Below are 6,564 nucleotides of genomic sequence, written 5' to 3' on the forward strand. Positions count from 1 at the left end.
GTCCCCTATCACCATCCCTTGTCAACACTACTGAAAGTAGTAGCTAATTCAATAAGAAAGGGAAATAAAAGGTATATATATTTGGAACAAATACATAATTCTGTCTTTGTTTGCAGATGACATACTAGTCTATGCATAAAATCTGAGAGAACTAACAAAAAGACCTCACTTGGAACTAAAAAGTGATTATAGCAAGGTTGCAGGGTACAAGGTTAATATACAAAAATCAATTGCTTTCTTATATACCAGCAATGAACATGTGGAATTTTAAATTAAAAACACAATATTACTTACATTGCAGAAAAATAAATAAAATAATTAGGCATGAATCTAACAAAATATGTACAAAATCTATATGAGGTAATAAAACACTAATAAATAAAATCAAATAACTAAATAAATGAAGAGATATTCCATGCTTGTGAATAGGGAGACTCAATGTTGCCAAGATGTCAGTTCTTCCTAACTTGATTTATAGATTCAATGCAATCCCAATCAAAATCGCAGGAAATTATATCATGGATATCAACAAACAGATTCTAAAGTATATATGGAGAAGCACAGTATCAGTATAGCTAACACAATTTTGAAAAAAGAAAGTTGAAAGACTGATGATACCTGACTTCAAAACTTACTATTAAGCTACAATAGAGGCAGTGTGCTATTAGCAAAAGTATAGACAAATCAATCAATGGAATAGAATAGAGGGCCAAGAAATAGACCCACATAAATATAGGCAAGTGATCTTTGAAAAAGGAGCAAATACAATACAATGAGACAGGACATTTTCTTCATCAAATGGTGCCAGAAAAACTAGACATTCACTTGAAAAAAAAAGACTCCAGACACAGTACTTACACTCTTCAGAAGGATTAAGTCAGAAAATATCACAGACCTAAATATAAAACACAAAACTAAAATTCCTAGGAGATCCTATAGGAAAGACCATAGATGACCTTGGGTTTGACAATGACTTTTAAGATACAACACCAAAAGCATGATTCATAAAATAAATAATTGATAAGATGGACTTCATTAACATTTAAAACATCTGCTCTGCAGAAGACAATTTCAAAAGAATGAAAAGGCAAGCCTCAGATTGGGGAGAAAATATCTGTAAACAGATTATTATTCAAAATATACAAACGAATCTTAAAACTCAACAATAAGAAAACAACCAACCTGATTAAAAATGAGCCAAAGACCTTAACAGATACATCATCAAGATGATATACACTACAAAGAAGTATATGGAAAAATGCTCATCATATGTCATCAAGGATATACAAATTCAAGTAACAATGAGATACCACTCACTACACACCTATTAGAATGATCAAAATCCAGGAAACTGACAATAGCTAATGCTGACTAGAATGTGGAGCAAAAAAAAAACAAAACCCATTCATTGCTGTTTAACATGCAAAAATGGGCCATGACCAGGTGGCTCTGTTGGTTGGAGTGTTGTCCTGTGCACTGAAAGGTTGCAGGTTTGATCCTTGGTCAGGGCACATACATGAATCAACCAATTAATGCATAAATAAATGGAAAAACAAACTGATCTTTCTCTTCCAAATCAAGTTAAGAAAAGTAAAGGAGGAAAAATGGGAAATAGGGGACCATCTGTAATAGTGTCAAAAATGAATAAAAAATAAAATAAAATGCAAAATGGTACAACCACTTTGAGAGACAGTTGATTTCTAACAAAGCTAAACCAACTCTTACCCTACAGTCCAGCAATTGTGCTCCTTGGTATTTAACCAAAAATATTGAAAACATGTCTATACAAAAATCTGTATATAGATGTTTATAGCAGCTTTATTCATAATTGCCAAAACTTGGAAGCAAACAAGTTGTCTTTCAGTAGGTGAATGGATTTATAAAATGGTACATCCATAAAATGGAATATTATTCTGTTCTAAAAATAAATGGGCTATTAGGTCTTGGAAAGACATGGAGGAAACTTAAATCTATATTACTAAGTAAAAGAAGCCAATCTGAATTGGCTACATACCATATGATTCCAACTACATGGTATTCAGAAAAAGGCAAAACTATGAAAACAATAAAAAGATCAGTAGTTTGGTTGCCATGAATTGGAGGTGAGGAGGGGAGGAATGAACAGGTGAAGCAGATGATTTTTAGTGCATTATTTTCTGTATAACACTATAATCATGTTCATATGTCATTACACATTTGTCCAAATCCTTGGAATATAAAACACCAATAGTTAATCCTAACATAAACTGTGGAATTTGGGTGATTATAATTATTCAATGTAGATTTACCAATTATAACAAATGTACCACTCTGGTGGGAGATGTTGATAATGGGGGAGTTTATGCATATATATGGGAACTCTGTACTTTACACTCAATTTTTCTGTGAACCTAAAATGGCTCTAAAAAATCTTTAAATAAAAAACATTCAAAGAAGAAGGAAATCTTATCACATGCTTCCTTGAGGACATTATGTTAAGTGAAAGAGAACAATCACAAAAAGACAAATACCATATGATTCTACTGATATGAGGTGTCTAGAGTAGTCAAATTCAGAAACAGATAGTGGAATGTTGTCTGCCAGTGGCCGGGGGGGGGGGGGGGGGGAATGAGTAGCTTAATGTGTATAGAATTTTAGTTTTGCTAGATGAGATCGGTTGCACAGTATGAATATACTTAATACTACTGAACTATATAGTTAAAAATGCTTAATATAATGTTTATGTTGTACATTTTAGCACAATTAAAAAAGGAAGGAAATTCTAATACACTGCTACAATTTGAACAAACCTTGAATATGCTATGCTAGGTGAAATAAACTATACATACACACAAAACAAATATTGTATAATTCCATTGATATAAGGTAGTCAGGGTAGTTCAATTCATATAAACAGAAAGTAGTGCCCTGGCCAGGTGGCTCAACTGGTTGGAGTATCATCCTGTACACCAAAAAGGTTGCGGGTTCTATTCCTAGTCAGGGCACATAACTAGGTTGCAGGTTCAATCCCTGGTCAGGGCACGTGCGGGAGGCAACCAATCAACGTTTTTCACATTGATGTTTCTCTCTCTCTCTCTCTCTCTCAAAAAACATTAACAGCATATCCTCAGGTGAGGATTATATATATTTATATAACAGAAAGTAGACAGGTGGTGTTCAGGGGCGGAGAAGAAACGAGGAGTTGTTGCTTTATGGGTAGTTTCAGTTTGGGAAAATGAAAAAGTTCTGGAGATGGATAGTGGTGATGGTTGTGTATTAAGTATATATGAACACACATTTAAAAATTGTTAAAATAATAAAGTTTATATTATGTATATTTTACTGCAATAAAAACCTTCAGTATAAAGTCTAAATTCTGTGATACAATTTACATATCTCCTTATGACTGCCTTTACCTATCTCTCCTGCTTGATCTCTCACTACTCCACCTATTTTCTTTTAGTCAAATATGCAATGTTTTCTCATCTTTGGTTTTCACATGGTCTAATTGACATCCTCTTTCTTCTTCTGTTTGCCTACTTACTAGTCATCATTTTTCAGCTTTATAGTGAATACTTTACTTTGTAATCTGTCCCATTTCCCTTCTTTTAGGGAATTGTCCATCCCTGACTCAGTATGAGTCTGGTGAGGCTGTCAATGGAGGAGCCTCATCTTTCTCTCCTTAGTTGTGGGCATGTAGTTTTAGACTGTCCAATCGGGAGCACTTACTCTGGTGGGTAGTGATTCACCCAGAAATTGATGTGTGATCTAAACACCACCAAATTAAGTACTTTTTAAGCTTCTTATATAGAGAGCTGAAAGAGACCACTTCTCCTTCTGAATGTGTGAGCTTAATGTAATGTAATCCTGAAGGTGCTGGGGTGTCATCTTTCTCAAAATGAAACAATAGCCTGGTTAAACGTAAAGTAAGCAAAGGAAAACTGACCCAAGGGATGAAAAGAGATGTTTGAGGGCAACCTGAGCACATGGATCCAGCCATGCCTTATAACTTGTTTAATGATATGCCCTCCCTGTTAGACTAAGCCACACTGATGGCTCTCTTACTCACCATGACAGTCCCAGTACTTGGTATAGCATTTGTCACATCATAAGTATTTAATCAATAAATTTTATTATTGATGTATAGTTATCTATAGGTTTATGCCCATTCAACAATAATATAAATATTTATCAAAGTTTTCTTCTAATATTTTTGTAATTTGATGTCTCATATAAATTTATGGTACAAGGAGGGAGATCTAAGTTTTTTCCCCATATGATCAGCCAGATGTACTTAACACAATTTAATTAATGATTCACCCCTTCCCCACTAATTTGAAATGCTACCTTTAAATTCTTAGATACACCTATGTCTGTTTCTGGGTTTTATATCCTGTTACACTGACTTGTGTATATATTTCTATGACAGTAATACATATTTTTATTTATTGGACCTCTACTATATTATTTAATCTACATAAAGATATCCCCAAAATTAACTTTTTCATCAATTCTGAACAATTTTGAACTATGTGAAATACTAAAATTTGCTGACTGAGGTTTTCTCATTCTCATATATTTCACCATAATTTTTATTAATGCGTTTAATTAAGATCTCCTATTTATTTAATATGAGCATTTCAGAAATGTAGTGGAAAATTACAAATAATAAGCACACTAACCATCTTGACCAAGAAAACGGTTAAGATGTAGAATAAGGGATATCACAGAACACATAGATAAATACCATAGGAAAATTTCAGTAAGGTAAAAATATTCTGGAAACTTAATTTTTAAAATTTTGCCCCTTATCCCCCCACATACATTTTCCCGATATTTTCATACTACAAAGTATGAGGAATGGTCATTTGTAGGAAGATTATATTTTGATGCCAATTTTAGTAATATTTTATCATTGGAGTTGTTATGAAACATTTACTGAAAATTCACAATTTACTAGATTGTAGTCATACAGAACTAACACAGCAATGAGAAACAACATTTAATACGACCTTCATGGATTTATAGGAATTCAAAGTTATATAGTAAGGACTGGGTGTCACCAAAAGAGAACACTGATTGGCTGTTGCACGGCAATCTCACAGGCATTATTTGCTTTGGTGAGTTCACCATGATCCATGCCATGGCTTTCAATCTTAGAGGTCTATAGCCTGATCTTGGTCATGTCCAAGAATTCATCCAAATCAGGAGGTGGAACTATGCTGATTATATCATAATACTGAAAGATATAAAATGAAAAGGGTAATTTATTAATTTATATTGAGAAATGCAATTATCACACACATCGGCTACCTGTTAAGAGAATAACACCTCACTTTCTCTTCTAGGCAGATTACAATGGGAGCAAAATTATTAGAGCCTTCCTTCTTAAACATTAAATCAAAGTCATAGGATGCTGATAACTGGCTTTGTGGTTTATACTTGATGTATCTGCCTACACAATAAAGATTTATCAGTCATGTAGACCAGATATTTCCATAACCCTAGGATTTTTCCTTGAGAATAGTGTTGGGATGTCTACCTCTCTGTGTCTTGTTTTTCTAGGTTTCCATAATTGATCACTGGTCCCATTCTACCTCCATTGCCCTTGAACACATTTTTATATGATTTAGAAAATATATATTTATTTATTTATACAAATAATATATGAATATAATTGAACTGCATATAATCCAAACAACATAGTCTTGCCACCAAACTTGCCTTTTTTCAGTCATACTATCTCTAGAAGAAAACAAAAGTATCAATTCTTTCTAGACATTTTCTATGTATTTATATGTATACAGAGAAGGTACTTATAGTAATATAGTTTTAGGTAAGGTTTTGAATATAAATTTTATCAGGCCATATATAATATTCTGCAATTTATTTTAAACCACTTAATACCTTAATATTTTTCTATATCAAAAGAGAGCTATACCAATATTTCAACTGCCTCAAGATATTATTGTATAATAAAATAATTTTCTTTTCTCAAGAGTTTTATTTTATTCATCTTTATTCTCTCAAACCCAAAAAGTGCCTTTGTATCATAGCAGGTGTCCAATTAACAGTTGGTTAATTTATTAATTACTTTACTAAACATCTATCACACAGAGAACATTATTCTTGTCATTCAAATTAAAGAGAAACATAAATAATCTTCTGACTTCAGAAAGTTTGCAATCTGCTTGTAAATGCAAGGTACAGATTATACTAATGATAAAAATAATAGAAAACATTTATATAACACACACCATATGCCAAGGGCTATTGTAAGTGATCATTTATTTAATGTTCCTTTGTCAAAATGTATTTAGTGCTCCTGCAACATTTTTTATTATAAACAATGAAGCATATTTGTTCACATGTGGGAGTATGTTCATAGGTTGCATAAATGAAATATGCATAAATGAGTACATACTTTAAAGTTTTGATACTGCTAAAATAATACAAAAATTTTACAATCTCAAACAGTGAATATTTCATCACAGGCTTTCTAAAATTGAAGATTATGGATTTTTGACTGGTGCAAATATCATGAGCTAAAATATAATACTGAATTACATTTCCATGATTAATGAT

This window comes from Molossus molossus, unplaced genomic scaffold, assembly GCF_014108415.1.
Source record: "Molossus molossus isolate mMolMol1 unplaced genomic scaffold, mMolMol1.p scaffold_m16_p_2, whole genome shotgun sequence".
Classification (NCBI taxonomy): Eukaryota; Metazoa; Chordata; class Mammalia; order Chiroptera; family Molossidae; genus Molossus; species Molossus molossus.